This window comes from Hypanus sabinus, chromosome 7 (assembly GCF_030144855.1).
Source record: "Hypanus sabinus isolate sHypSab1 chromosome 7, sHypSab1.hap1, whole genome shotgun sequence".
Taxonomy (NCBI): domain Eukaryota; kingdom Metazoa; phylum Chordata; class Chondrichthyes; order Myliobatiformes; family Dasyatidae; genus Hypanus; species Hypanus sabinus.
Window position 1 is genome coordinate 151,290,476 of NC_082712.1, and position 21,096 is coordinate 151,311,571.

A 21,096-nucleotide genomic window follows, 5' to 3' on the forward strand; every position below is an offset into this window, starting at 1 on the left:
AAGAGGTGCAGTTATTGTTCAAATCAAACGACAGAATGGGTGAAGAAATATGATCTAAGAGACTTTGACCTTGGAATGATTGTTGGTGCCAGACTTTGAGTATATCAGAATCTGCTGATCCCCTGGGGCCTATCGGGACATGAAATGGTGAAGCAGACATGAGGGGCCAAGTGGCCTAATTCTGCTCTGGTGTCTTATAGTCTTATGAGATTTTCAGACACAACAGTCCCTACAGTTTACAGAAATTGTTATGAAAAGCAAGATCAAAACATCCAGTGGGTGGCTGTTCTACGGGTGGAAGCTCCTTGTTAATGAGAGGAGTCAGAGGTGAATAACCAAAATGGTTTAAGGTGACAGTAACTCAAATAACCATGCATTCATTACAAATAGTGGTGCGCAGAACAGCATCCTTGAAATGTACGGGCTACAGCAGAAGAAGTTCATGAACATACACTCAATATATCTTTGTCTCGTCTTCTACACCATTATAATGAGGCAGAGCAGCAGTTTCAAGAGCAGCACCTCGTCTTGCACCTGTGCAAATTGCAACCCTTTAGACTCAAAATGAAATTTCACAGCCTGCGGTAACTACTGTTGTGATACAAGCTTATTTTATCTCCTCTTCAGTAGAAATGCCTGGCCTATTATATGTGTTAGACAACAAGACAATTTAGAACTTCTACCATCCATAGAACCATAGAACAATACAGCACAGAAGCAGGCCTTTTGGCTGAGCCGAACCATTTTTCCCTTAATTGTATTCTCATTATCCAAATTTAGAATTTAGTATTTAGATAGACTGGGATTTATTAGGGAGAGTCAACAAGGCTTTGTGCATGATAGGTAATGTTTAACAAATTTATTAGTTTTTTGAGAAGGTTACAAGGAAAGTGGATGAAGGGAAGGCAGTGGATGTTGTCTACATGGACTTCAGTAAGGCCTTTGATAAGGTCCTGCATGGAGGGTTAGTTAGGAAGATTCAGTCACTAAGTATACATGGAGATGTAGTAAATTGGATTAGACATTGGATCAATGGGAGAAGTCAGAGAGTGGTAGTGGAGGATTGCTTCTCTGAGTGGAGGCCTGTGACTAGTGGTGTGCCACAGGGATCTGTGCTGGGTACATTGTTATTTGTCATCTATATCAATGATCTGGATGATAATGTGGTAAATTGGATCAGCAAATTTGCTGATGATACAAAGTTTGGAGGTGCAGTGGACAGTGAGGAAGGTTTTCAGAGCTTGCAGAAGGATTTGCACCAGCTGGAAAAATGGGCTGAAAAATGGCAGATGGAGTTTAATACAGCCAAGTGTGAGGTGTTGCACTTTGGAAGGAAAAACCAAGGTAGAACATACAAGGTAAATGGTAGGGCATTGAGGAGTGCAGTAGAACAGAGGGATCTGGGAATACAGATACAAAATTCCCTAAAAGTGGTGTCATAGGTAGGTAGGGTAGTAAAGAGAAGCTGCTGGTACATTAGCCTTTATAAATCAAACTATTGAGTACAAGAGTTGGAATGTTATGGTGAGGTTGAATAAGGCATTGGTGAGGGCGAATTTGGAGTATTCTGTGCAGTTTTGGTCACTGAATGACAGGAAGGATATTAATAAGGTTCAAAGAATGCAGAGAAGGTTTACAAGGATGTTGCCGGGACTTGAGAAACTGAGTTACAGAGAAAGGTTGAATAGGTTAGGACTTTGTTCCCTGGAGCGTAGAAGAATGAGGGGAGATTTAATAGAGGTATATAACATTATGATGGGTATAGATAAAATGAATGCAAGCAGGCTTTTTCCACTGAGGCTAGGGGAGAAAAAAAAAACAGAGGACATGGGTTAAGGGTGAAGGGGGAAAAGTTTAAAGGAAACATTAGGAGGGGCTTCTTCACATAGAGAGTGGTGGAAGTGTGGAATGAGCTGCCAGATGAAGTGGTAAATGCGGGCTCACTTTTAACATTTAAGAAAATCTTGGACAGGTACATGGGTGAGAGGTGTATGGAGGGATATGGTCCAGGTGCAGGTCAGTAGGACTAGGGAGAAAAATGGTTTGGCACAGCCAAGAAGGGCCAAAAGGCATGTTTCTGTGCTGTAATGTTCTATGGTTCTAATTACCTTTATTTCATAGTTTTTATGTTTTTTTAAAAAAAATCTTTAAGTATCATCATTAACACATCAACTAATGACTTCATTTACAGTAGAACATGATCTGCTAGAGGAGAAATTAAAGAACGCACGAGGAAATTACATGTAAAGTTCCTTTAAAAATCCATAAACCTGAGATTTGGAGTGTTGTTGAATAAATGAAAAATTGACAAATAAAGAGAAAGTGGAATGTGAGAATAAACTGGAATAAACAAAAACATTGTGTGAGGGTTTCTACATACATAAAAAATGGTAACATCTAAAAAGGACAAATATAGATTGATTACAGACAATGATACTAGGATTCACGATGGTAGATGAAGGAAATTATAAAGGAATTGAATAAATAGTTTGTGCCTGTCTTCACAGAAAAGAAATACTCAAAGAATGTCTAAGAAGTGCTAAAGTACTGAGGGTCTGATGCAGACATTAGTGCATAAGTGAAGAAATGAACCAGAAAATTGATAATTCATGATTGACCTCTCAGAGTATTGAAAGAGGTTCTAATGGAGTTCGGGGCTGCTATGATTACTATCTTCCAGCTTCACTTTGGGCATTAGAAAAATGAGAGAATAAGTACCAAGTTGTCAGAAGCACACAAAGGAAGATGGAAAAACAATAATTCCCTAGGATGAAGAGCTTAAGTGTAGGGACTGAACTCTTTAAAAAGGACTGAAATGTGTAGACATTTTTTATAGTCAGAAGGTTTAATCTTTGGAATTTTCTACCCTGGAGGGATGTAGAGGATTGCAGAGTGAAAAGATCAGTCACAATCATCTTGTTGGTGGAGCAAACTCAAGGGGCCAAAATCTACACCTGCTCCCATTGTTGCTGTTTTCCATATGTGGAACAATTAATAGATAAATATTCTACCTGGATGTCCAGAGGGGAAGGAGAAACAAACAAGTGGTGGGAGGCAGTTTAGATGTTGCCCACAAACTGCACACAACCATTCATCATGCGGGAGAGACATGAGAATGATTCCCTTGGTAAACCAGTTCTCCAGTTCAAATCCCATAAAATGGCTTGGATTTGTATAAAACAAATTGTTAAGTTAATGAAAAATAAATGATAAGAATATAAAGATTGGCTTTTATTTCAACTGCTAAAATTCAGATAAAATTAAAGAGACACATTTAAATTTTGGCATTGATTTAATGAGATCTGATACTGATTAGGTTCTTTGGGGATACTGGTTGTCTTTAGTTATGGAGTAAATGCTTATGAATAAGATCAGTTACATCTTCAATGCTCCAATGACATAATCTCCCAAAAGTATAACATATAAATATTCAAGAACACATTGAATTAACTTGCAGGAGTAAAGAGTCTTTAGATAGAAATCATAAATGCACTGAGTGAATATTTAATCTGAATAGAAGATATGCTTTTTTGAAATTTAAATGAGCTGAACTGTTTCAAGGTGTTGATTTTCTCTTGCTAGTCATGAGCATGTTTAATATGGAGATTTACATTGCAGCTAAGAAATGAAATGTAGCAACATAAAAATAATGAACCATACATCAATAATTAGTGGCAATGCTATTTCAAAATAGGAACTGCACTGAAAATACAAAGAGTTTTTGTGCTATTAGCTTTTCAAACCAAAAAAAAATCCTCAGACGTCATTTTATGTTTGCCAGTGATTTTATACAATCTAGTAATTTCCTTATGAGTAGACATCTGTAGTACAGTGTTAGCTGCGCATTAGTAAGAATTGAAACCGCTCAGACAAGAGGGCTCTGTGACATCTATTACAAAGGACAGCTGTATCGGACTCAGCAGTGCATTACACAAGAGACAATCCATTGACTCCACATTGCATTACGCAGGGGAACTCCGTGGGTACAACAGTGCATTACACAAGAGACATACAGATTCAGCAGTGCATTATATAGCAGACGTCTAGAGTAGTGTTCTGTGAATCAAACAGGACATTCCAGACAGAAGCAGTAGTGAATACTAAAATGTTAGCACTAAGAATGTTAGATGCTGACACTTGGTACATGGTGTAAGATAAAATATTCTCCTTTTCACAGCTTTTAATCTGTCTAAACATGAGCTCATGAAACATTCTTGTAAAAAAGGCAATGAGACATGAACTTATTTACTTTGTGTTATATTAGTCTGCAAAAAACTTAATGCATCATTATGAATTAACAGTGTTTGTAACTCATATGGAGAAATGAGCATTAAAGAAAATATTCTAACAACTTGGTTGCAAAATAAATAGGACCATTTCTGATTATGTAATTTATGGGAAATATACAATATGTTAGAGTAGTTGTTTCAAACATACTTTTGTTACCCTTTTTTTTGAGATTTGTTTTCCCTATGCTACCACCCTACTTTTCTACTCTGATTTATGGATTGGGCCAAGACTGTGCACCCATTCATTGTGTCAGTGAAGTACCATTCAGCAGGTCTGAACATCAGGAGACATCTCTGTGATTGGAATGTTTAAAGAGGACCTTAATACTTGCAGTTTGGTTGGAAATTGAATTGAAATGGATCTGGCTATGCTCCGTTTGATTGAAGGACAATGTTTTGTAACCTCAAGGTTGAGCTGAAGATGGCTTTTTCCCTCTTGAATCATGGGTGGATTGTTGAGTTTTGCTGAACAACACCATAGCGTAGGAGTGGGTGGCATATGTGAGTGCAGCAGGAAGTGGGAGAGGAAGATCCAGCTTGGGGATTGGAAGGCCGGGAGATGGGTTGGAGGGGAGAGGGTGCAGGTGGTGTACTGGAATGCTATACAAGTAGCTGTTCTCCTAAAAGCACTTCAAAGAAGCAAGTGACTCACATATTAGGGTTTTCAGTGTGGAGGTGGTTACTGAGAATTGCCACTGCCGTAGAGCTCCAGACACAGAGCGATACTCATCTACTCTACATACACTTCCTAAACTCCAGAGGATTTTAGACATCAGAGATTGATACATACCCAGTGATGCAGTTTTCAGCTCTCCAAATAATTGATGTATGCTTCTACTTACTGGGAGAGCAATTCACCTCCTACTTGAAACAGTTCAAGGGGAACAGATGTGCCTTGATGGTGGCTTTCTATAAGATTCAGGGAACAATAGACTAAGTAGGATGAAGCACTCTGCACACAATGTGTTTATGCAGTGTGTATGTTCATGGTCTTCTGTTGCTGTAGTCCATTCATTTCAAGGTTTGGTGTGTTGTGCTTTCATAGATACTCTACTGCACACCACTGTTGTTACACGTGGTTATTTGAATTACTGTTGCCTTTCTGTCAGCTTGAACTAGTACGGCCATCCTCCTTTGACCTCTCTCATTAACAAAGTGCTTTTGCCCAGAGAACTGTCACTTACTGAATGTTTATTTTTTTTTGCACCATTCCCTGTAAACTCTAGAGATCGTGCCTGAAAATCCCAGGAGATCAGCAGTTTCTGAGTTATTCTAACCACCCCATCTGGCACCAACAATCACTCCATGGTCAAAGTCACTTAGGTCATTTCTTACCCATTCTGATGTTTGATCTGAACAACTGAACCTCCTGACTATAAGCACACGTTGTTCTGCATTGAGATGCTGCCACATGTTCGGCTGATTAAATATCTGTATTAAAGAACAAGTGTACAGAGTTTCCTAATAAAGTGGCCAATGAGTGTATATATAAATTTTGATCCATTCAGGAATAGAAAGGGCTATCAATTCCCCATGTGAAATAGTTTCAGATCACCATGAACATAACCTTGTGCTTCATACTCAGAATGAGAGAAGCTCACATGCTATTTCATTTCATTCCATTCCATTCAATTCAATTAATTTCAATCCAATTCAAGTCAAGTTTAATTGCCATTCAGCCATACATGAGTACACATGAATACAGCCAAACGAGACAATGTTACTCTGGGGCCAAGGTGCAAAACGCAGTGCCAACAGATACACACAGCACAAAGCTCACACAGCACATACAAGATAGCAAGTACATGTAAGATGTCAGTAAAATACAGCCATGCAAAAAAAAAATAGTCCAGACCCTAAGTCCATGAATGCCACAGAAATCTGCAGTCGAACACAATGCAGCTTGTTTCTGCTGAGCGAATATTGAGGGGGTTGCTATGAGCTCAGTCTGGACATAGAACCATACCACCCCCAGGTGGAGTGCACCAGCTCACCTGGTGTCTGTAAACAGACAATACCATGGCTTGAAGCCTAGTCCTTGCTGTGACTGAGGCCATGCAGCTCCCTTGTCATCCACCCCTGCTGTCCGCCAGCATATCAGTGAATTGGACTTGCAGCATTCTACATTAACAATGTCCGGAAGGGTCTTGTGATTACACTCACTATTAGGCTGCTCGCATCCTGCATGCACCAAATCTCCAGAAGCTTCTCTGATATAAGCACACAACTCCTTCAGTATTTCCATCAGTGAGCAACTTGCTAATGGGGTAAACCTGCAGTACTTAAAGTTCTTAATGTCTCACAAGATCTAGCGATTATAAAAAATGTTTAAAAGGGACAGTAGCCCCTTTGTTGACCTCATAGAAGCCACTGCATTTGAACACACCACCATCTTACATGAATCTATTCTAAACTCTGTCATTTTAGCCATCATGCTTAACCAAACAATAATTCTTATGTGACAGAACCAAAGGGGAAATGTGACTATTTGTCTCCTTAATACATTGGTTTGAAGTGTTATAGAATTAACAGTGGGAGGATTACAAAGGCAGTATAAATCAGAGTGGGTGAATTCATCGCCAAATCAAATGCAGACAGCAAAATGAGAGAGAGAAAGAAAAACTCAAATGGGAGAATAAAATAAACCTTTTGTATGAGTGAGACTCCATATTTAGCTTTTCAGTGCCAGAGAGACTGACAGTAATTAACATTATTATGTTGTTAAAATGTACTTAGATAGAAATAGATAAGACTCAAGTTTCTTCGCCAAGTCTTGTTCATGTCTACCAAAACAATCACTACAATTTCATGTCTTTCAATGAAGTTCAAACATAAACCCAGATTACCCTGCCACTTTAAAGGAAGAATTTTGTTTAAGCTGGCAGGTAAGATGGTGGCACACTTGAGGCAGCAGTTTTTCTGAGGTCAACCAAAGGTGGTTTTGTCTTTTGTATTTAAGCATCTGTTTTGTGATAACAGGGCAATGTTGGACATTAAGTGTTTCAGGTAGTACAGGCCTATCCCAACAGTGAGCTGCTCATTAGTGGAGGAGCTGGTCTTTGTGGCATCGGTGTTGCTACCTGCTACAGAAAAGTGTCGATGAGGGATGGTGGAGTGCTGTCTTACAGTGAATGATTACCTTGCACAATGTTCTTGTCATCATAAGTCTCTTGGACACTGGCAATGTAAAGTACCACAAATCCAGTTGACCTATTTATTGGTGAGACTGATAGCAAGAGAGCTGTGTGGCTTTGGTTGTAGCAAGCACTAGGCCTCACGCAGCAGGCTTGTGTAACACCTGTGTAGTAGCAGTCTTATCATGTGTGACTAGTTGCTGCACTCCTTGAAATTACATTACGTGCTAGTAGGACATCAGAAGGTTCTAGCTATCGGAAGGAGGCGGTGAATAGAAACCACACACTTCTGGAGATAAGGTTTTTTAATAAGAAAAAGGACTATTTGTACAAAATATTTACATAAGCAAGAACAATTCAAAATTCCAACGTTCTGTTTAAGTCCTAAATCTTGGGTATCAATCCAAAACAAATTCCTTTTTAATTAGAATCAGTGAGATTCCTTTACTACTCTAATCCCTAACTAATTAGATCTAATGTTATTCCCTATTTAAAGGTTTACAGCTAAACTTTCCTTTTTACTTATCCCTAATTAATTAGAAAATCGAATATAATTCTTATTCTTAAGTATTAAAGTTTACTTCAGTTTCAGTTCCAGGCAGTATATCTACAAGTTTAAATTCAAATTCAAAAAAAATATATATACACAGTTTAACTCCTTTCATGACAATTCTCCAACATCACAACTTTAAAACAAAGTAAATCTCATTCAGTAACTTATCAAAGTCTTTGCAGAAATAACCAGTTCTCGCAGGAAATCAAATTCAGATTCTTTGAATGAAAGTAACAAAAATGTCCAACTGTATTAAATCCTCTGCACCATTATACATTTCGTTCCCATGCTGGTTCATCAACTCTTGGGAAGTTCGCCACCTTCGTTCTTGGTTCATTGGAATGAAATTGTTTATCATCCGTGGCAAGTCAATTCACAAACTTGGACAAAAACTTGACTAAATCCCTTGGTATGATTTTACAAAACTAATTCCTGAATACACAGTAAGAGTTTTGGACACTCACCTCTGCTGATATTGTTTCGTTATAGCCGTAGTTTCAATGTCTTTTAACGCTGTTGTCACTCCTCCAGGGGTTTCACCCTGAGGTTTTCAGGATAGTAGAGTAAAAATATACTCCTGCTAATTCCACTCTTAACAGTTCATGTCTTCAGCCTCTAATTGTTGTTGCGTTTCTCTCTTTGTCCGTATCTGTGTCAGCCACACCTCCTCTCGCATAGAGTTTTTTTCAAATTCTCTCGCTTTTTAATCGGTAAACTTTGCTTTCATCCCGCCACAGATGGAACTTTCTAACATTACATTTTTGGGTTTAATTAACCTGGTTTACACCTGCCTGTGACAGCAGTCCGGAACGAGGCACTGTAGCATGGCGTTCATGCTGGATTGGGGGCTGGCCCCTTCCACTGGTGCTGCCTTCCAGTTCTCGCTTGGTGGAAGACAAGCTGGTTTGCGTGCATGTATGCATTCAAATATTTGTCTGAGTACTGATGAAAACTGCTTCTTCTTGCCAACAACACCCATGCATCACCAATTTACAGGACATGTCATACAGGGACTTGGTCTATATATATATTCTTTTTTGTGTGACTGTATGTTTACTGCGATCTGACGTGTTATATGTGCCTTGTGCATGACTGTTGTACTATGTTTGGCAGCTTGCAACACTGTTTCATTTGGCTACATACAATGGTATTCATGTATGGTTGAATAATAATTTAACGTACTTGAACTTTCAATGGCAGTGGCATTAGCTAATCACCTAAAGGTCAATTACACTGAGTACTTGAAGAGCCATAACTTACAAAGTTATAGAGCACAGCCTAGAAAGTAGGATAACCTAAATAGTCCATTTTGGCCAGAATGGATCTGGTGGGTTGAGTCATCTTCTGAGTGGCAGGTTTCTATGGTTCTTGGATTCCATTTAGAAATACAAGTTAGAGAAACTTTCCATTAAACACTTGTTCTGCTGACCCTGTTACTGATTTTTTTGAGTTGAAGAGATACATTATTTGTTGATGGAAAGTGCATAAAGAAGATAACCATTCAATAACCATTGAATTCAAGTTGTAAAGAAGTCCGCAAATACCATGGAAATAAATTTCTGGTTAATTAATTCAGATGAGATATCCCCCATAAGACTGGGACCATGCACTGCTATGTTAAAGAACTATTACACTTGTTTGCCACGTAACAGAAACATTTTGTGCAAACTCTTAACAAAAATAATGCAATAAATGATTTGAATATTTATCCTGTAATATAATGGTTATTTTGTTTAAAACACATCAAGCAATTTAAGAATTTAACACAGAAAGCAGAGATCTAGAAATTACATCAGTTATCACAACACTAAGCAAATTCATTTTTATGGGACGATGTTTGGTAAGGAAATTGAAGATTTGGTACATAACTCAAGGAGCCAGTTGGATAGGTGTAATGGCGTTTATGTAGGAAAAGACCTGCACTTCAGATTCACATGAAGACATCCCAGGTTCTTGAGTATGTTGCTGGATGTTACTGCTCTAGGACTCTCAACCTACAACCTATCAGTTTTCCTACACTTAGGAACAAGAGGGCTTTCAGCAATGAAGAATGTTCAGTTTTTTTACTTACAACTATGTGACACAACGTCCCAGACCTTCACAACTATAGAACCTTGCAATGGCAGGCCTTCAAAAAACACCTTGTTCGTCCACTCCGCGCCTGCACTGTGTGTCATTTACAAAATCCTCAGCAAATCTGGTAGCATCACCAGACCTGTAAACTCTGTCACCACTGAAAGACAAGTGTAACTGGCATATGGAAGCATCATCACTTGCAAGTTTCTTTCCAAGTCACACACCATCTTGACTTGGAAACATGTTGCTGGTCCTTGTATCTCAATTGATCTAAGTCCTGTAAGTTCCCGCCTAAGAGACAAAAGCTGCAGCAGTTCAAGAATGAGGATCCCTTCTATGTCATCAAGAGCTTTTAATGATGAACGATAAAGGCTGACCATACCAGTGATGCCCTCAGCTGAAAAGTGAATTTTAAGTACATGTACCTTTCACTTATCATGCCTTTCCATGTACTGATGGATTCTGAGACCATTCTCTATCTGAAAATGTTACCAAAGCTGTAATTAGAGATATGTTGTTAGATCCATGTTATAAATCAGTCGCTTTATCACCAACTTTCTGAATTAGTTGTTTCTCTTCTCTACACTTTCCTTTTTTTTTGTTTGCTTGAGCAGTTACATTCTCCAGATCCGATTGAAAATTACTAGTCTGAAATGTTATCCACCTACCAAGCCTTTATCTCCTGCACATCTCCATCATTTTCTGTTGCAGTCTCAGGGAACTGACATGTGGAGTATTTTGCTTTTCTGTTATCTGTAACGTATGATTAGCAGGTGTGGGTTTCAGACATCTACTAACAGGTACAGTCAGTGGCCACTTTATTATTTATACTTGTACATCTGCTCATGACAATAGACAATAGATGCAGGAGTAGGCCATTCAGCCCTTCGAGCCAGCACCGCCATTCAATGTGATCATGGCAGATCATCCACAATCTGTACCCCATTCCTGCTTTCTCCCCATATCCCTTGACTCTGCTATCTTTAAGAGCTCTATCTAACTCTTTCTTGAATGCATCCAGAGTATTGGCCTTCACTGCTTTCTAAGGCAGAGCATTCCATAGATCCACAACTCTCTGGGTGAAAAAGTTTTTCCTGAACTCCATTCTAAATGGCCTACCCCTTATTCTTAAACTGTGGCCTCTGGTTCTTGACTCCCCCAACATTGGGAACGTTTCCTGCCTCTAGCATGTCCAATTCCTTGATAATCTTATATGTTTCAATCAGATCCCCTCTCATGGTTCTAAATTCCAGAGTATACAAGCCCAGTCGCTCCAATCTTTCAATATATGACAGTCCCGCCATCCTGGGAATCAACCTCGTGAACCTACGCTGCACTCCCTCAATAGCAAGAATGTCCTTCCTCAGATTTGGAGACCAAAACTGAACACAATACTCCAGGTGTAGTCTCACCAGGCCCCTGTACAAATGCAGAAGGACCTCTTTGCTCCTATACTCAACTCCCCTTGTTATGAAGGCCAACATGCCATTTGCTTTCTTCATTGCCTGTTGTAACTGCATGCTTACTTTCAGCTACTGATGAACAAGAACACCTAGATCTCATTGTTCTTAACCTTTTAGTAACTTGACACCATTCAGATAGTAATCTGCCTTCCTGTTCTTGCCACCAAAGTGGATAACCTTACATTTATCCACATTAAACTGCATCTGCCATGCATCTTCCCACTCACCCAAGCTGTCCAAGTCACCCTGCGTTCTCCTAACATCCTCCTCATATTTCAGACTGCCACCCAGTTTTGTGTCATCTTCAAATTTGCTGATATTACTTTTAATCCCTTCATCTAAATCATTAATGTATATTGTATGTAGTTGCGGTCCCAGCACCGAGCCTTGCGGTACCCCACTAGTCACTGCCTGCCATTCTGAAAAGGACCCGTTAATCCCTATTCTTTGTTTCCTGTCTGCCAACCAATTTTCTATCCATGTTAGTATCCTACGTCTAATGTTGCCCACTAATCTCCTATGTGGGACCTTATCAAAGGCTTTCTGAAAACAGGTATCTTTACCTGAATGCAGTTAGCTAATCAGCAAATCATGTGACAACAACTCAGTGCAGAAAAACATGCAGACATTGTCAAGAGGTTCAGTTGTTCTTCAGACCAAACATCAGAATAGGGAAGAAATGTAATTTAAATGATTTTGACCTTGAAATGATGTTTGTGCCAGAGAGGGTTGTTTGAGTATCTCAGAAACTACTGATCTCTGGGGATTTTCACACATAAACGTCTCTAGAGTTTTTACATTGATAACTAGACTTCATATAATACCAACTCTCATTTCCTGTTATCTCAAAAGAGCCATTTTCTTGTATATATTACACTTCATTCCTCAATGCCACCATATGTCAAAAGATAGAGAGGATCAAGTATTTTACTGCAATGCTGAAAGGAGAATATAATTGGCAGCATTGAATAATTCAAGGGGGAGAATATCTTCAATACCATCTTTCTTCCCCTCTTAGTTTCCACTGCCACAACAAGTACTATCAAGATTAGACACAGCTTTATTTTACATTTTATATGCTCTCTCAGGGCAATAGACTCAACAGCATTAATTAGTTCATTTATCCTTGAAGCTCAGTTTCACACCACTGAGCACTTAAATATTAATGCCATATTAAAGCAAAGTAATAAATATAGAAAATATTAAAAATATTGCTGAATAAGATTTGCTGGCAAGGAGTAACAGGTAAATAAGTATGAAAAAAGCAACCAGTTAAATCTGATCATGCTGACCAAATTTTATCAAGGAGCAGATTATAAATCATTTAAAAAATGACTCAAATAACCTTTGCTAAACTGCTCAGGATTTCAGCCATTCTGTTAAGTTGCCAGGATTTAAATGGCAATTCACCAATGAATAAGTGATTTTAGTTACACACATGGTAGGAGTAATTTTGAAAAGTTCCAGGTAAGAACAATCAGAGAAATTATGTTATAGCAGAAGCCCTGTAGCTGAAGTTAGTTTTCTGTTTTCTGAGCAAAATACATGCCGCATGTGCTTTTTACCACAGACCAGCTGAGTTTCTCTTCTGACTTTGGTGCATTGTTACATTATCTGTTAAGGATATAAAATTCTATTGTACTATGTTACTAAAGTTAATGTGTTCCTAATGAAACCAAAATCATATTTCTCCATTCAACTTTTCCTTATCATAATGACATTACATGGCTAATCAAGTTTATTATATCCTCCCCTTTTAATCATAATTATAAATTTAATTTAAATAAAAATGCTTTGCTCCCTAAGTATCCTGCAATGATGAATTTCAGTAATGGAACATATCAAAGTTATAGGATGTAGCCTCCTTATCTTCTAGAACTAGTTAAGGATATTGTGTTTCTTTATATATATTGTCACATTGAGGAAGATATTCCCCATGATATAAGCTGTATAACAAATGCCTTCCACTTTGTCACAACATTTCACAGATATTGATTGAACCATTATAGTGTACTTGTAACTTGGGAGCGTGTAGGGTAGCTACTGAGTTCCTGAGACTATGTTGCAGTTTTCATAATTATATAATTATACAAATGTAATATATATTTCTAGTTAGTTCATCCTCCAAGAGGACCCCAACCTTATCATAGGTTTTCGGGTCTTGATGCCTCAATGACCCAGAGTGCTATGTTGGCTGGAATCAGGGCTTTATGCTTTGACTCTTGGTAGGGGGATCCATGCCGAACAGTTCAAAGAGTAGAGGCCAGACTAAGAGTGGTCCACCAGTGCTCCAGGCTCAGGAGTTCTGCTCAGTGTTAACAACCCTGAATGGTCAAAATTTTTTTAATGAAAACACCAATGGAAAAAACCTTCATTGCTGTCCTAAACACCAGTGGCATAACAGGCAGTAATTAGTTCATGATTTTGAAAAAAAAAATGCATTGCTTATTGCAACCAACTCCTTGACATACTTAAAGGCCAATAATTTCCAAGTGAATCTCCCAGGAAGATATCAAACGAATTTCAGCAACCAATCTGTTGGCAATCTTCGATAGAATGATATAGCCCTAATTTCAAATGAATGTATTCATCATTATATTACAGAAGTATGATCGAAACAAATTATTTCAGTATGTAAGCAAGAATTCACTGAGTTACTTTTGCCTTAAAATGATAATATAAAACTTCAATAAACCTCATGAGTTGAGAAATTATATGTTTCAAGGAATACATTTGCTCATAATTTATCTGATCTACTGCAAGTACACAAGGAGCCTCAGCTGACACCCAGCATGTCCAACAGATAGTCTCTTTAAAATTCAATGAGATTCATACCTCCTTCTCCTTATGCTTGCAGTTCCTCCACTCTGCACAGCAGTTGGTTCCATGAAGTTTGTGTGGGATCTCCAGATTTCTGATGGAAGATACTACCACAACATCTTCAAATAATAGCAACACTGCATATATCCTCTGCCACTTGAATGACCTAAGTGTGAAGAATAAGACTCCAATATTATGCCAATCCAATGTCGTTCACTCAATAATACCAAGAGAAAGCAGGAATTATTTCTTTATAGAGTTTAAGTCATTAATAAGAATGAGTTGGTTCTGTGGCCAAAATGGAAGCTACATCACTTCTGTCACCTTATAATGAAGTTTGGAGAATTGCAAATGTCTGAAGCCAAGGGATATTTTTAGGTATGCTGTTCCCATGGAAATAGTCCTTTCTCTGTGAAGCTACAATTTAAATTTACTTAACCACTTTTCACAAGTTGGTTTCAAAGCCAGTTTCATTAATTGAAATTAGGTCAAACTAATCTAAACTGATGTCAATGCACAATGCAATTTTGCTATAACAATTGTACTTTTATCTGTCTTGTATATTTTTTTTCAATGAGAACATGTTAACCCTATTGAAAGCCATTCCATTCCATGACAATTAAATATTTCTTAAAATCAGAAAAGGAAATAGAATTAAAACTGGCCATATTCCTTTAGAGTGTTGGTAAAGATCTGTACAAAATTAAAAATAAATTAAATTTTAAAAGTTCCATGTAAATATCTGCAACAAAATGAATTTCAATGTAGTTTCAGTATGTTAATATCTTAACATTTTTGGTTGAAAATGGCACTATCAAAGCCATGCAACAGCTTACTGGTAGATTGAAAAGTAAGAAATTCAACTAAACACATTATTTATAACATCTTTTCTGAAGCGAATTGTGGTGAACTTGTGCCACAGACAGTGAGGAGGCTGGTGGATGTGAGGCTGAACTGGCAAATGAGTGGTGCTGGGGCATTGCAAGGTGCAGTGTGTTCGAGCAGGAGTAGCAGACGGAGTTCGTATTGCCATTGGAGATGGAGTGCAGGCAATGTGGAAAAGTCTCGATGCCCATCTACCTAATCCAGGTGCAAAGTTGGATAGCCTCAAGTGCCAAGTAGATAATTTTAGTGAGATTGAGAGTGGCTCTGGGCTGGGTGGCCCAAGCATATCGTGGTGCCGGGGTCCGGATCCTAGAGTGAGGCACTAGCACAGAGAATCTGGAAGCTTGAATCTGGGAAAGGAGGCAGGGGCTGAGCTGATTTTGCTTGCTCGGTCCTTTTTCCGTGGCACTATGACTGAGAACTGATCTGGCTGCTTTGCATTTTTGCCCCACTTGGTGTGATGACCTGGGAACAGATCTTGGGTCTACTCTAGCTGTTCTGGGAGCAGGTCTGGGACTCATTCAGGTTCAGAATGCTTCTATTGTTTGCATGATTTGTTTTTATTTTCTCTTTCTTTCTCTGCGCAGTGGTTTTTAGTATTTCTTTTCTTAAAATTGTGTTATTCGGGTTTCTTACTTTGTGGCTGCCTTTAGGCAGACAAATTTCAAGTTGTATAATTTATATATTCTTTGATAATAAATGTGCTTTGAATTTTAGAAGCTTTAATATATGCACTTTGATAATAAAGTTACTTTGAACTTCCAACTTTTGAACTTATATAGAATAAGCATTTTTAATTTGCAATGGAAACTTAATAAAGTCAAAACTGCACTATCTCAAGGACATAACATTATTCAGATTTGCAACTGAATGAAAAATCTTAATTCTTCTGAGCCCTCATGGAAATCAGCTGCTTCCTTTGATATGCCTTCAATTATCTCAAACAGGGTTTTCCAACCTGGGTCCACCGTCTCCTCAGTTTCATGGTAAGGCTCCATGACATAAAAAAGGTTGGCAACCCCCTCATCCAGGCCCTAAGGTCTTACAACCATTACTACACCCCTCCCTTTCTCTCTTCTATTAGTGCTCACATGCTTTTGGTTCCCTACCCTAATTTATGCTAACATATCTCCTATTTTATCTGATAATACTCTTAACTGTATCCTGGATGTTTTACAACATTTAATCTTATTGCAAGCTCAGTTTTGTAATAAAAATAAAGAAAATGGAACTACACCATGAATCAGACAGTACCCACGGAAATAGAAATAGAGAAAGGCAGGAAAGAAGTTAAATTTAATTTGTACAGAAGGAGTTACAAGGAATGCATAGGATAAATAGAATATCTATGATAGGATGAGGCTAAGGTTGCTCTGGGATAAAGGGTAAAGATCAACCAGTAGTTGGGTAAATGGGGGCATCTAGAAAGTGAGAATAGAAGGAAAGGAAAAGTTGTGAAATACATATAGTACTCTGTTAACAGAGAGAAATAAAGTGTGCTAATATCACCAATTGATGGTTTGTATCAGAAGTAGCCACTTGGATACAAAGAGAGAAGGTAAGCTACATAATTGATCCAACCAGTACTTCTGGCTGCAACACTCCCAGGCAGAAGATGAGGTGCATCTCCAAGTCTGAAAACTTAAAACCGCAATGAGCAAAACCAGTCTAACATGCCTTATAACTTATTTCTCTCCAACTACCAGTGGTAAAAAAAACACTACTTTTTAAGCACAAATACCCGCAACTGACGCTATTTAAAAGCTGATCACTCTAAGCATGGTATAGTGTCTAACAGCCATGCAACTGACGTTAGTTAGCGTATGTTTGGCATCAGTCCCCTGCTTCAATTAAGTGGCACAGTATCCCAAATAAATAACGGGAATGCTGGCTAGTTTCTTGATTTAGTTATTTTGTTTGTTAAGATTTGTCCCAAATAAATGGCTGTCCTGATTAACTGACAGCCCAATTAAACAGGATCCACTGTACTCCAAACATTATTATAGGACTAAGGTATAACAGGACATGTTATGGAAAGACCAAAAGAACCATTGGAAATAAGACTTTTCCAACACTGCTCCAGTCTACCAGTTCCACCCTGAAGTGTCAGCATGAATTTACAAGAGTATCAGTCTCTGGAGTGGGTGGTGAATCAATAAATGTCTGACTCAGATGTGAAGAGAACTCCCACTGAAACAAGGCTGGCATTTACTACACACCCTTGGTGATGCTATTGGTGTGTTAATTAAAACTGTATGTAACACTGCTTAGTAGTCTATCGATTGGTTGCTAAGCAAAATTACAACAAATTTAAATTATGAAACAAATAGCACAGGGGGTCAATACAACAAGCAAAAATGTCGTCAGATACTGATTTTTGCAAAGTCTTATAATATATCTGCTTATAGCTGAACAACATAATCCATCATTGCAAACATGATTTAATCAATTGTAACATGAGAGTGGAAGTTGTTGATATCAAGATGGCATTTAAGTATGTACAGGATCATGGAGACTTTTTGACAATGAAGCTTATGGAAATCAAGGGGAAGAGTTCACTCAAATTTAGTTGTTGGAGGTCAATCTTCTCAGCCCCATAATATCACTTTATGGGTTTCTTAGGTCCAATATCCCTCATCTGCTCATTTAATGGTCTTCATTGCATCAGGACCATTGAGATGTTGAAGATTCTTGGATGGTGACAAAATCAGAGGAAATGGGGTTCGGGTAAGAAAGTTGATCTGAGATACAAGATGAGTGTTAGGTAGTGGAACAAGCTTGAGAGATGTAGGGTCTCTTCCTGCTCCTATTTCTAATATTTTTTAAAGTAAGGCAGTCTTGGACAAACCACCTGGAATGCCACTAACTATAGTGAAGGTTAAAAACAACAAAACTTGGTGCCTTTCACATCTGAAGCACGAGAGGAGAAAAGGATTTGGTGCTGGGATTTTGTTAAAAACTATTTTCTGCACACCCTGCTAAATTGGACATGCATTTGAAATTAATAACATAATTGGACTAAAAGACATAAACATCTGAGTGAAGTAGTGGTGAGGGTCTAGTTTACAGGTAAGGTTCAGAGATATGAAAGAAGTATTTCTGCAGTCTGGGCCACATATTAAAGAGGCATGGAATCTGTTAGGTCCAGAGAAACAGGAGATACATGACAGTCAAAATCCTCAACAAACCTCGTAAGGATAAATTAGCCTCTGGTTAACAGGATTTTCACTTTGTCCCTTTCTGAAATTAAGTGTCTGTGACATGGATTTTAGCCATGTTTGCCATTTTAAAATTATGAACCTCAGCCTCCGGCTGTCCATTTTCCACTCCTCTGCCTTTGAGGTTTAACACTTTAAAATTTCAGAATTATGCCATTTAAATCCTGTCTATTACTTAATCAGTTCAATTCAACTGTATTTCTGCCTTATATTTTAATTAGCAGTGCTGCTGCGCAAGAAGTTTCTGATGAGATCAAGCTGACATATTTAACTAACAAGAAAAAGATCTTTAATTGGGAGCAAAGGACATTGCTTATTAAAGTTGTCAGTGTGGGTGCAAGTGTGTTTGCTGGGGAGAGGTTTTGATACCTGTGGTCCTAATAATATGTAGGTCATGCTCCCCCTGCCATAATCATCTTTTGAATGAAGCTGATTTCAGGCATAGCTTACTCAAGAGATCAGGGACCTAGATTAAAAAGCAAAACTGCATCCTAACTACTTTGCTAATGTCATTTGAAAGTACACTAATTTTACTTTATTTCTGTAGCTTCATATCAATCAAACATAACACTGGAAAAGAGTTGATACATTACATCAGTGCTACTGATCTTTGCATTGTTAATACTGAGGTCCAAAACGATTTTAAGATCTGTTTTCTGTCAGATATGTTTGGAATGCAAATGCATGGACATAATTGAAAACAATGTCACTTGTAGGGTCTGAAACATCTCAGAAACCTCCTGTGATGAGTTGGGAAAGGATGTGCAGATATCACTGTTTGGCTTGCAAATATATGTTTCTCACTCTATTACTGATTTTGACCACTGGCCACAATGTCAGGAATGATGAGGCTGGTAGCAAACTTGTCTTTGAGTTTGCAGGTTTTGAACTTCCACAGAGAGATTACAAATGTCCAGGCTGCCATTCCATTGCAGTGCTGATGGAGACCTACAGGGTTGTACTTCGACTATTGTTGGACTGTTTCTTCAAATGAGATGTAAGGTGGTACCTGCCATCGGACATAAAAGGTGGACATAAAAGTTCCCTGAAAATTTTCAGGGAATTATCTGTGGTTACCCAGATAATAGTTACTGTATCTCTTCCTCAACATTACCAAAATTAATTGTCTGATCATCTTTTTATTGGTATTTGTGGGACCTCATTGTGCATATTTCATTTGTCACCACAGTGATAAACTTCAAAAACCATTCCATTAGCTGGAAAATTCTTTGAGATATTCCAAGGTAATGACAGAAATTAAGGGTGTAAATTGTTTACACAAATTGTTCTAAAGTATATGCCTCTTTGTTTCATCCTGACCACATATTTAAGTGAGGTTGTAATATGATCACACTGCTTCAGGAAGCTGGTAACTAGCATGATGACAGGGTTCTAAATGAAAATTACCTCTGCATTTTTACTGTGAAACAATTCCTGCTACCAGAATAAAAGCAGAAGCAGGCTCAGGCTACAGTTTCATTCTCCTTGTTCATTGTGCTTCCAGTCCAACCTTTCATATGATTCACTCCAACCACTGTTTCTAGTATTGGTGCTGCCAAATTGTGCGGAGGATATCATGTGATCCTGCAGGGTATCTCAGGAGATGACGCAAGGTTTGCTTCTTCAGATCTACATAATAGTGTATTACACAGATAATTTACATATGTCAAATCCAATTCTCAATCTGTTCAGGCTCTGCTTCGTGTGCTGACACCAATCCTTGATCACTTCAGAATCAGAATCAGGATCAGGGTTAATATCACGCACACAAGCTGTGAAATTTGTTGTTTTGCGGAAGCAGAGCAGTGCAATGCACTTAACAAAAACTATAAATGACAATAAGAAATATTGTATATATATTTCTTATTGTTCCTGGGTTGGTTCATTGTCCATTCAGAAATCTGAATGCAGAGGGAAAGTAGCTGTTGCCGAAATGTCCAATGTGTGTCTTTAGGTATCTGTACCTTTTTGATGGTTGTAATAAGAAGTGAGCATGACCTGGTTGATGGGGAGTCCTTAATGATGGATTTTATCATTCTGAGGCATTGCCTTTTGAAGATGGTCTTTATGCTAGGGAGGTGGTGCCCATGATGGAGCTGGTTGAATTTACAACCCTCTGCAGCTTTCTCCAATCCTGTACAATGGTCTCCTCATACTGGATGGAGATGCAACCATTTAGAATGCTCTCCATGGTACATATGTAGAAATTTTCTAGAATCTTTGGTGACATACCAAATTTCCTCAAACGTTTTCATGCTCTGTGTTAAAAAAAATGTTGCTTAAAAATTAATTCCTGGTCAATAAAACTAAATGCTTTATACAACCACATAGTACAATGCAATTAATCTCTAAACCCAGTTCCATTTATTCCAATGGAATAAATTATGTATAATTTGCACAGCATTATTGACAGGGAATTAAGTTTGAGGTAAGTGAGATGCTGGAGGCTGAGAAGTATGAGTCATCATATTCAGTCATGGAGATGAAAAATGGGAGATGAAATAAAGAGAGTGTTCCAATGGAGGAACTACTAGAGTAAACATTTGTCTGCAGTTTTCATGGAATCAACAGCACAAAATAATAACTGTTATAATCAAAAACTATAATGACAAATTAGCAATCGTCACCTGGGAAAGCCAGATTCTTTTTGTTGAATGG

The 21,096-nt window shown here is 38.2% G+C and overlaps 1 protein-coding gene across 3 annotated transcripts in view; it reads right to left on the reverse strand.

Moving 5' to 3' along the window:
- The window catches only part of lrrc4ca (leucine rich repeat containing 4C, genome duplicate a), a 1,033,148-nt gene that overhangs the window by 203,561 nt on the left and 808,491 nt on the right, over window positions 1–21,096 (reverse strand). For all 3 annotated transcript variants that reach the window (XM_059975961.1, XM_059975964.1, XM_059975963.1), the window contains one exon: window positions 14,351–14,501. The gene's annotated coding sequence lies outside the window, so the exon portion shown is untranslated. The remainder of the gene's footprint in view (window positions 1–14,350; window positions 14,502–21,096) is intronic.